Raw genomic sequence first — 12,029 nt, 5'->3', positions numbered from 1 at the left:
CAGAGCCAAAGAAGAAGATAATTGGGGAGAATGATTGAAACAGAGACCAAATAATGGGAGTGGTGACACTGGGGCGGAGTAATGGAATATTTGGAATAATGTTAACATAGAGGAGAAAGATGGGGAGGGATTTCTGCAAAATGTTCTCAGAACCTTTCTTGGCCAGTAGGTAGTTTGTCCAAACAGGAAGAAGGAATTACTGGATCCAGCCTGGGAAATGACATGGGCAAAGTGGACCACGGGTCCATGGGAAACACTTGGGTAACATGAGTCTCAGATTTGTAATGGAGGAGAGCAAGGAACAGTCTGAAGCAGACCTACTACGAGGATTAATTGGAATGAGATGAGAGGGGATTTTGTCAAAGTGAAATGATGTCAATGACTAATCAGAATACCTGTTCTGGAAAAGTGGGGCACCTTTCAGAAAATACTTCAGGTCTAGGCTGTGGACATTCCAACAAGGACATAGGGTTGGGAAACCACAGTCAGGACTCCCAGAAATGTGAGGAGGGAAGAGAAGATGATGAAACAAAATTAAAGAGGTGATATAAATGATATCAGGAGAATTCTTCCAGTCTGATTGAGAATGAATGTGGTATGGGGGAAAGCAATGACATGGTCACCACGTCACTGTACTACAAATCCAGGGATCCAGGATAATGTTCTTCACCATGACAGATGGTGACATTTTAATTCACTAATATGTGGTGCTAAAAGCTAACCTAAAGGTGCCCATTGAAGCAGTTGCTTGTTCTAAAAACCCATCTGACTCACTAATATTCTTTTGTGGAGAAAATCTGCCATCCTAACCCAGGGGTATGAACTATACGTGACTTCAGAACCACAGCAACAGCTCTCTTTGGCTTTTCAGAGGGCAATTAAGAATCAGTTCATCAGTTCAAGGGCAACTGAGGATGTGTGACAAATGCTTATGATTGTAATGCTCACATTCCACACCAGAAGAAAACAAGATGAGAGAACGTGATGAAGCAATTGGAAAAGGGGGATTATAATCGGACATCAGATAACATGAAGCAGACACATACAGGTTTTGTCACTTGCTTAATAACTCTGAACTTAATGTTCTAGGGCACGAGTCTGAAATGCAGCATGGGAGATGCTGAAATTAAAATTAAACAAAAAATTAACTTCACGGTGACATTACAAAGTTGTAAAAGCCCACCTGGAAATCTCACGACTTTTAGGAAAGGAAATCTACTATCCCTATCTGGTCTGCTCTACATGTGACTCCAGACACACAGCAATGTGGTTGACAAATACTTGCTCTCTTGGCAGATAGGGGTGGGCAATAAGTGGTGACCTGGCCAGCAATGCTCTCATCCCATGAATACGTTTTATTTCAATGAGAAGGACGTTGTAGTGCTTGGGCTGACCGAGATGAAAGGATATGGGGGAGAAACAGGAACAGATGATTCAGTTGAATGATCAGCCATGGTCATTATGAACAGTGGAGCAGGCTCAAAGGGCTGAATGGTGTACACCTGTTCCTATTTTCTATGTTTCTATGAAAGGAAACCTAGAAACCTTTTCCTGATGAATAAATAGCAAGCAGATAGTAAAACTGGTATGGGACCATTTCAGACCAAAATTCAGCCTGGAGACAGAGGACAAGGTTCGAATCCTTAATGAGTACTTTGTATTTGTGTGCACTAAGGAAAGGATGCTGACAAAGTATCAACAGAATGGAGAGGTTAAAAGTCACAGACAGAGTGCAAACTGATCGGGAGGAAGTCCTGGAAAGGATGCTCAGAGTTGATAAGCCACCTGGTCCTGATGGTTCGCACCCCAATTTGCTAAGGTAACACAATTAGCACAGTTGAGGCTCCTGGAATAGAAAGATCACTGTGAACTTGTCAGGATAAAAAATGTAGCTTCAGGACAGAAAGGAGTGAGCTGTGGGAAATAGATAATTTGCAGACCAAAGGGTGGGAGACAGTCATTTTCCCCAAAGCTCAGAGCTGCGTCCTTTGTGTTTTGTGAATTGGATATTGGAATGCAGAGCAAAATTCCAAAATTTCTGAATGACAGAGATGAAGACAACAAAAGCTGGAGATCACAGCAGGTCGGACAGCATCCATGGAGGGGGAGCAAGCTAACGTTTCTAGTCTAGATGACTCTTCATCAGAGCTCAGTTGAAGTGTGGATGGGACAACATTTGTGCTATAGTTTGAGGTTGGGGTGCTGGGTGGGTGTAATGGGTGTAGGGCACTGATGGAGAAAAGATATTGACAGTTCAGATTAATTAATCAGAATATGGAATGGCAGAGCAACTGGATGTCTCCTGCCAGACTTGAAAGGACAGTCCCCTGGCGATGGCAGGAGGGGAGCGAGAACAGGATAACAGAATGTAACAAACTAAAAGAAAAGGGAAAAAAATGGGAGTTTGTTCACAATTTGAAGGTGTTGAACTCAATATTAAGTTTAGAAGACTGTACAGTGCTTAGACTGAAGATGAGATGTTATTCCTCCAGATTGCACTGTGATTTACTGGAATGCTGCAACATGCCGAGGCTAGACACATGGGAATATAAACAGGATGCTGTGTTAAAATGGCTGGCTATGGGAAGATCAGGATCATGCTTGCACGCGGAGTGGAGGTGTTCATCAAAGTGGTCATCCAGTTTGCGTGTGCACTTTCTCCAAGTTGCACTGCCGAAATTCACCAAAGATTCTTAGCACCTTCCAAACCAACAACCACTTCCATTGAGAAGGACAAGGGCAGCAAATACATGGGAACACCAGCTCCTGCAAATTCCCCTCCAAGCCACTCATCATCCTGTCTTGGAAATGTATTGCTGTTCTTGTGCTGTTGGCAATAAATGCTGGCCAACCAATGAAGCCCATGCCCTTGAGTGAATTTAAAAAAAATGTTAATCATGTATCAACTAGGGGGACAGTGATTTCAGGCTTTGGTCAAGATATTCCAAGGGATATGAGGAATAACTTATTTTATGCAGTAGGTCATCGTAAGCTATTGTATTGAGGTCAACCAATTGTGCGTATCTGGGTAAAGGCTGCAACAGTGGTTTCCCGATTAGCTATTTGTCATGTGTGTGTCTATGAATAAAAGCTATTAATCTAAGTTCCAATTCTATCTTTCACATTGTTGCTTGTAAAGAGTCATGTTGAGGCCAGTCCCAGTAAGACTCTAAGAAATATCAGTAAACTAGGCGTGTTTTTATGACAATCAGTTCAGATCATTGTCACAATTACTGATACCAGCCATTTATTGTGGATTTATTTCACCTGATACCCTGAAAGCTGGGGAAGGTAAGTGGTGAGATTGGAGCTCAGGTTGGAGTTGGTACACTGGCGGAATAAGAAGCAGCACTGCAGGGTAGATTGAACAGCAAACAAACATATGGTTCACTCCTGGTGAGGGGAAGAGAAGGGAATGTGTGCAGTTTGGGTTGTATCTGGGAAGGCGGCAGCATGCTTTCTGAGTTTATCTGAGAGCACCTCAGGTCGTAGTTGTGGGCCAGAGTTCTCAAACTTGGTTGGTGGCCATGAGAGGAAAAAGGCTGGAAAAAGAATAGTTGGTGCAGGGATTGTAAACAAGAATTAGGAGCAGCAGGTGGCCATTTGGCCCCTCGAGCTTGCTCCACCATTCCCTATGATCCCAGCTGATCTATTCGTGTTCAAAATTCCACATTCCCATCTGTCACCAATAATCTTTGAGTCCCCTTTCTGACAAGAATCTATTGATCTCTGTCTTCAATACATTTAATGACCCTCTTTCCAATGCATTCTGATGTAGAGTGGTCCAAGTTTGCATGATCATCTATAAAAAAACAGAGAACCCTAATTTTGAAACAGTTATGAGATTCATGCCTGGTTCATAGCTATGGCCTATGTTGACATTGTTTTAGGCACTCTTCTGATCTTAAGCTCATTGATGATACAACTGGCCTCTTTGACGCCCCTCCCACAGAAACATACTGGAGGAGAGGCAGAGGTACCTGCTGCTAACAGGTTTTTGCACAATTCACTCCAATGGCACCGCTTTTAAACCCCAGCTCCACATCACTTCAGATGCTGCAAGCGATGAGCTACTCTTCACATTGTGATTCTGCAGCACTTTCCTCATGGAATTGGCCCAGAAAGGTAAATTATTCTTCAGTTAGCTGACAGGGTCGTGGAATTGCTGGTGGGTGAGGTGGTGGAGAAGGCAATGTTGTATCTGGCAACATGATTAGACTCTGCCAGCTGAGACTATGTCAGCAACCCAGTTCCGTGCAGTGTCTTGAATGAAATGCAAAGGTAGCAGTGAAGAATGAAAGATAAGAACATTCTGTGCTCCACAAGGATAAATGTCACTGTCTTCTCTCTGCTATCTCACAGAGACATCACTCTAACTCTGTCACTTCATGCAACTCCCACAAAGGCTTGTCGACTAAAATTCTCACTCTTCCGTCCATCACGTCTACTCAATAGCTGTGACCCACCTCAACCTCCTAAACAATTGTTTCTTTATTATTAATTCAAGGGATGCATGTATTCTCTGGTTGGGCCTGCAATTATTGTCCTTCCCTGATTGCCTTGAGGGCAGCTAAGAGTCAACAACTGTTGGTCTTGAGTCACACATGGGCCAAACCTGTAAGAATAGCAGTTTGCTTCCCTCCCGGACATTACAGAACCACATGGGGTTTTCCTGAAAAATGGTATTGATTTCATGCTCATCATTGTATTCTTAATTCTTAATTTTTAATTGAATCCAAATTCCACCATCTGTCATTGCAGGATTCATACCAGAGTTCCTAGATCCATCTGATAATACCATTAAGATCTCCTGATTCCCCAAATGGTCATTCAGCCCATCGAGTCCGCTCCATCATTCAATATGGCTGATATGTTTATCAAAATATTGTCCTGCCTGCTCCCCATGAACTTTGATCTCCTGACTAATCAAGAACTTATCTGCCTCTGTCTTAAATAAACTCAATGACTTAGCCTCCACCACCTTCTGTGGCAATGAGTTCCACAGATTAAACACCTCTGGCTGAAGAAATTCCTCCTTATCTCAGTTCTAAAGGGGTGCTCCTCCACACTGAGATTGTCCCCTCAGGTCCTAGCCTCTCCTATTCATGTAAGTATTTTATCTAAATTCTCTATCTAGGTCTGGGTATTCTGTAAGTTTTAGTGCATTGCCTCTCATCCTTCTAAACTCCATCACAGCTTTGGGATGGCAACTGATCTGCCCAAGACCGTAAGGGATGATGGGGAACTGTGAACATAGCCCAGTCTATCATGCATGCCAACCTTTTCTCCTTTGACTCCTTGGAAGGCAGCCAACATAATCAAAGACACATTTCACCCTGGTTACAATCACTTCAAACTCTTCTGTCAGGCAGAAGACACAAAAGCTTAAACCGACAAGTATTGTATTCCTTATTCTGTTCTAATACCCTAATGCATTTTGTGTGGTATGATCTGCTTGTAATGTATGCAAAATAAAACTTTTCACTGTACTTATGTACATGTGGCAATAACAAAATCAAGGAGTACAGACACAGTCTTCATGCGTTCCTATTATGACAAGCCATTTATTCCCTGGATCACCACTGTGAAACTCCTCTGGACTCCATCCAAATCCAGCACAATATTCTTTAAATATACAGTCTGAAACTGCAATAATTCAAATAGAGTCGGATCAGAGCTTTATACACGCTGAGGAATACATCCTGCTCTTGTATGTGGGTCTTCTTGAACTGAAAGCTAACATTGTAAAACAAAAACAAGGAACTGCAGATGCTGGAAATCAGAAACATAAACAGAAATTGCTGGAAAAACTGAGCAGGTCTGAAAGCATCTGTGGAAAGAGAGTAGAGTGAAAAGTTTTTGTCCAGTGGCCCTACTTCAGAACTGATATTGCATTTGCCTTCTGAACTGCCAACAGAACCCGCAAATTAACCTTAAGTGAGTCACGATTAGGACCTCCATGTCCCTTTGCACTTCAGATTTCCAAAGCTTTTCCAAATTAAATAACAGTTTATGCCTCCATATTTATGACCAAAGCGCTTGACCTCACATTTTTCCACGTTACTGTCGTGATTGTAATGAGGTCAACCCGGGTGGATCTCATAGAATGTGAGTTCCCTGATTGGGACTGTTAACCTGGTTCAAATCAGGGAACCTTGGCTGACTGATATAAATAGGATCGTCAGAGATTCTAACACTCTGTGTGCTGACTCTAATAAGCCTGTGTCAGAATCAAGAATTTCCAAGTGTAAATAAGGGGTGACTTGGTGATGGGATACTGGCCTTCGTGGAGTTATTTCAGTGGCTATGAGACTAAAGAACGTTCCGAAAGACTCTTGCTTACAATAGTCGTCTTTGAGTTGGTGTCAGCATTTCTTACATCATGCCTTCATTTGGGAAGCTTGACTCATCTGATGTTGTTGTTAAAGGCTGGGCCCAGCATGTAGGAAAAATGTTATTTTTTTCTGGGCATGTGACATTTTGGCAGAAGAAAAGCTACAAGTAATTTACCTGACAACTTGGGACCTGCAGCTTTTCCTGATATTAGGTGCTTAAATTTCCCTAAGGCACCAGATAGTAAAACATTTTAAGTCTTAATGGATTTAGTTAAGAATATTATGACCCCAAGCCTTCTTTAATTCTGAGATGCTGATGATTTTACTCAGCAATTCAAAAAGCAGGGAAATCTGTGTGTGGATTTTTGACTAGGTTAAGATGACTGGCATGGGATTTTTTTGTTTATCCTTTAATGAAATACTTAGAGACCATTTAATATGTGTGATTAATAATGAAAGCAGGCAAAAGGTGAAGCCCAACCAGATTTCAAACAGGCACCACAACTGACTTTGTCATTGGAATAAGTGGCAGGTACAGCATATGAGTTGCAGGGCATTCCGTTGGAAATGAACACCCTCACCAGACCAACTGAGCTTGGGGAATGCCACGTAAGTGCAGGCCATTGTCTTCACTCGATATTTCCTGATCAGATGGACAATAGTAGGTCAGCCATAGCAAAACCTCAAAACAAAGCCAAGCCCAAACCAAACGGTTAAAACTTTCTTCAGGATTCAGACCAGCAAGCCATTGTAGTTGCTGCTGGTTTGCAAACTCAAGACAGCAAAAATGTCCTACTGGACGCAAATTGAACAGGCCAGTATCCAGGAGAGAGCATACACTGGAAAATCAACCTACATCTCAGTTGAAACAGTTAAATTGCTTGGCGATATTTAAATCAGAGCCAATCAAAATAAACATCTGGTTGAATGGTCACCCAGTTCTCATGGAGGTTGATACTGGTACAGCCATTTCAGTGATCACAGAACCAGTCTTTAACAAAACTCACTCTGGATGTCAACCCTTAAGTTTGCACAGAGCTTGGCTAGGCTGAGAACCTGTACTGGAAAATCTTTACAGATGAAGAATACGACTTCGGTCTGGCCTCATATGATTAGCAGCTGCTTCAGTTACCAGTAATTGTAATAAAGACTTGGACCTAAGTTTGAAGGGGTGACATTGGTGAGAAAGATTCACCTGGACTGACACAATATTTTTCAGTTAGAAAATGGCTGCCTGAGTGCAGCCCTAATTAATTGCCCAGAAGTTTTTCAAGAAGGTCTATTAGAAGATCCAAAGCCACCTTGCATGTTGACAAGGAAGTAATTCAACAATTCTGCAAGGCCTGTCCAATGCCATTTGTCTTATAAGCAAAAGCAGAGACAGAAATCAGAAGGCTGACAAGTGAAGGAACCATCAAACCAGTCCAATTTGTGGAATGGGCAGCTCTGGACAAACCAATTGTGAAGCCCATTGAGTCGGTTTGCCTTTGTGGGGATTTTAAATGATAGCAAATCACTTTTTTCAGCTGTATATCTGGGGTTAATGTGTGATACTGGCAGGGGGTGGGGCTGACTTTCAAGAAGCTGGACATGTGCCACGTTTACTTGCAATTCTGTTTAGACAAGGATTCCTTGAAGTACGCTGCAATTAATTTCCATAATGGCTCGTACAAACATGCAAGACTGCCATATGGAATATCATCACCCTGTTCAACTTTCAGCAGATGATGGAAAACATTTTGCAAGGTCTACCTCAGGTCCCCATTTATTTTGATGATGTGCTAATAGCAGGGAAAACTAATAAGGAACACTGAGAAAACTTGAACATAAGTGCTTTGAGACTTTTCCAAGGCAGGCATATGTCTTAGAAGGGAAAATGTGTGTTCCAGGCACCCCAAGTGGCCTTCTTGGACTACAGAGTCGACAAGACCGGGTTATACCCACTGGACGATAGAGTGAGGGTTTTGTGGCTAGTTGATGTTCATGTATCCTGGTGGCCAGCTTTCTGCCAGTTTGTCCAATGTAGTGTTTGTCACAGTTCTTGCAAGGTATTTTTTAGATGGTGTTCGTTTTGTTTGTTGTCTGTATAGGGTCTTTTAAGTTCATTAGCTGCTGTTTTAGTGTGTTGGTGGGTTTGTGGGCTACCCTGATGCCAAGAGGTCTGAGTAGTCTGGCAGTCATTTTGGAAATGTCTTTGATGTAGGGGAGAGTGGTTCTGGTTTCTGAGCCCGTTTTGTCTGTTTGTTTGGGTTTATTGCTGAGAAATCGTCGGACTGTGTTCATTGGGTACCCATTCTTTTTGAATACGTTGTACAGGTGATTTTTTTTCCTGCTCTGCGTAGTTCCTCTGTGCTGCAGTGTGTGGTGGCTCGTTGGAATAATGTTCTAATGCAGCTTCGTTTGTGGGTGTTGGGATGGTTGCTCCTGTAGTTCAGTATTTGGTCCGTATGTGTTGTTTTCCTGTAGACGCTGGTTTGAAGTTCCCCATTGGCTGTTCGCTCTACTGTGACATCTAGGAATGGCAGTTTGCTGTTGTTTTTCTCCTCGTTTGTGAATGTTATGCCAGTAAAGGGTATTAGTGATGGTCTTGAAGGTTTTCTCTCATTTGTTTTGTTTAGTGATGACAAAGGTGTCATCCACTCAGCGGACCCAAAGTTTGGGTTGGATGATTGGCAGAACTGTTCGTTCGAGTCTCTGCGTTACTGATGATGTTGCCTAGAATGGTGATGAAACGTCTGAAAACTAACCTTCCAGCTCAGCGAGCAAACTCACATCCAGAAACTCAACCTGAGCTACAAATCTTCTCAAAACCCGCTGGCAATAATATCCCTCAGTTCCTTCATCCAGATCATTAATGCATAGTGTGAATAGTTTTGGTCCCAACAATGATCCCTGTGGAATTCTATGAGTGAAGTTGCGGACTATCAGGTCAGTCATGATCTCACTGAATGGCAGAGCAGACTTGAGTGCTGAATGACTTTTCCTGCTCTTCCATCTTATGATCTAAAAGAACTGCTCTGGTCCATTTGGTGTAGTTGGATCCACATGTTGTTGGAAGGTTTTCAAAATTGTTACCCAGTGATATCTTTCTCTTATTGAGTGGAATTGAAGGAATCTTGCAAGTGAGAACGTTTCTATACATCTACTGCCCCTGTCCTTTTAGATGGTGACAGTTGTGGATTTGGAAAATGCTGTCTAATAAGCCCTGATGAGTTTCTGCAGTGCATCTTTAGCACACTGCTGCACCTGATGTAGATTGTGAACATTTATGGTTCTGGTACAAATCAAGTGGGCTGCTTTATCTTTCATGGTAACAAGATTCTTGAACATTCTTCAAGTTGCACTTACTCTTCAATGGTGATCAGAAAGTGAGAAAGAGAGATGGGGAAAACTGCCCAAACGTCAGAAAACCATGCAGAACCTACTCCTGCTGCACCTTACTTGAAGTCACGGGGTAACTCCAGAAGTTGAAAAGCCAGCAAGCCTTGCTCTCTGCCTTGGAGGCCTCCAAGATAATCTTCCAGTCCAGGATCCACTCCATGGAGCAGGATGAGTAGAAGGGGCACAAGGAGACTGTTGTGCTCAGCAGCCTGAAGGAAGAAGATGGCTCGGTAACATCATCTCAGTCTGACTTTTTATGCCAGACTGTATGACACAAAGCCCACAAACAGCACGACCTCCCAGTCATTCCTTTTCCTCTATCACAGAGGTCTTAGACTACAGTATGTGGGAAAAACTAGACCAGCCATTATCTCTGGATGAGCTGACTGAACAACCTCGAGACCTTAAAAGACTAAAGCGGCCAGAAGCAATGGTTTATCGGCTGAATTATATTCTGCTCTATGGGAACACAATTCCTGATTCATTGGTAATAAAAAACCTACTCATCAGGTGAGGCACTCTCTCTGTTGTTGTATGCAGCACAGAACTGGCCCAGTCCCCGAACCTGCACCGTTGCAGTCGCCCAAGCCATCTTCCACTTCACCTGGGGGCCAACAATGAATTGTGTCTGAAGGGACAGACGTACAAAGCTCTGAATAAGCCGGGGTAGAAGCAGTAGAAAATCTTCCGCTAGTATATTAGTCCATAAGGAAGTGGTCAGCACATAGCATCCTAGAGACCCTACAGGGAAAGGAGAGGGTGGATCCTGTTGGGCTTTTCCCTGAGGATGTTGAGATTTTTTCAAGCAGTTCTAAGATACAGGACTCTGTGCTCTGTTCCCAGGAAGTATACTGAGACAAACGTTGACTACACCTAGAGGACCATCAGCTCGGTGAGAGATGTTCTTTGGTCTGCCTGAAACTTGTCAGTCTTCCAGAGCAAGGAGTTGATCCTGACCAGTGTTGCAGAATGACACATTCCAAAGTCCAGGACTACGTGCTGAGGGACGCACTAAAGTTTTGGGCAGCTGCCGCTAAGGCGCAGTGGGGAAAGACCACTATCTAAAGTCTTTCGGCCAAATTACAATGGGTGTTCATTCAATTATCAGACCTTCCCATTCCTTATATATGTAAATATAATCTTATATAAGTAAGAAATGCCTTGGGTTTGTTTGTTCTACATCTGTTAACACAGTTAACAGAATCAAACTGCTCTCGGGACTATATAACTATATAAAGAATTTCTATGACTAAAATAAATGTTTGAAATTAAAAAAAGCATGTCATCTTTTTGGGACTCATGCACTGGAATGCCAAGATCCCTCTGCACCTGGAAATTCTGCAGTCACTCTCCATTTAAGTGCTATTCTGCTTTTTTATTCTTCCTGCTAAAGCGGATATTGTTACATTTTCACACATTATATTCCATTTCCCAGATTTTAGCTCACTCAGTTAACCTCTCTGTAATCTATCTGAAAATTATGCCTGAATGTTCATTCTGGGATATAGTGGCAGTCTTAGGACTGGGACAGAATGTTTACCCTTCAGGCAGTATTCCAGGATCATACATCAACAATATAGTGATTATTGTTGGTATCAGTGGCTGTATCACACTATTCTTTTCTGTCAACACTTTGGGGACTGTTTGAATGTGGTCACTTTTAACCTCTGGAAATTTTAAGCAACAATCAAAACAGTGAAGATCTAGATGTAGGATCGCAACAGAGAAAGGTTTGAGGTTGAGAGAGTGAAGAGCATCAAGTTCCTCGGAGTGACGATAACCGACAACCTGTCCTGTGCTTCTTACATAAACACAACAGCGAAGAAGGCACAACAATGCCTCTACTTCCTCAGGCAGCTCAGGAAATTTGGCAGGTCCTAAGGTCCCTCCCCAGTTTCCACAGATGCAACATTGAAAGCAAACTTTGTGGGCGCATAACGGCTATGGCAACTGTTCTGCCCAGGACCGTAAGAAACTACAGAACATAGTGTGCACAGCCCAGACCAACATGCAAGTCAACCTTCCATCCATGGTCTCCATTTACCACAGCTTGCTGTCGCGGAAGGGTTGCCAACATCATCAAAGACTCACTGCACCCTGGTAAGAACCTCCTCCAACCTCTTCCATCAGGCAGAAGACACAGAAGCCTGAACACATGCACAAACAGATTCAGGAACAGCTTCTTTCCAGCTGTTATCAGACTGTTGAATGGACTGTAGCCTCAAATAATATAACCTGCAAAGTACCCAATATGCCTCTAAGTCTTTCTGATCAACACATCCTTTGCTTGCTGTGATCTGCCTGTAGACCCAT

General features: G+C 42.8%; 2 protein-coding genes across 2 annotated transcripts in view; one reads left to right on the top strand and one right to left on the bottom strand.

Annotated features, from left to right (window-relative positions):
* LOC125450601 (uncharacterized) overlaps window positions 1–12,029 on the top strand; it is a 506,390-nt gene that overhangs the window by 65,196 nt on the left and 429,165 nt on the right. The gene's annotated exons all lie outside the window — the stretch shown is intronic.
* Window positions 1–12,029, bottom strand: part of LOC125446342 (butyrophilin subfamily 1 member A1-like) — a 79,594-nt gene that overhangs the window by 39,252 nt on the left and 28,313 nt on the right. The gene's annotated exons all lie outside the window — the stretch shown is intronic.

The sequence above is a fragment of the Stegostoma tigrinum genome, chromosome 34 (genome assembly GCF_030684315.1).
Source record: "Stegostoma tigrinum isolate sSteTig4 chromosome 34, sSteTig4.hap1, whole genome shotgun sequence".
Lineage (NCBI taxonomy): Eukaryota > Metazoa > Chordata > Chondrichthyes > Orectolobiformes > Stegostomatidae > Stegostoma > Stegostoma tigrinum.
The sequence above is the reverse complement of the archived record's forward strand: the minus strand, read 5'-3'. Positions and strand labels throughout refer to the sequence as shown.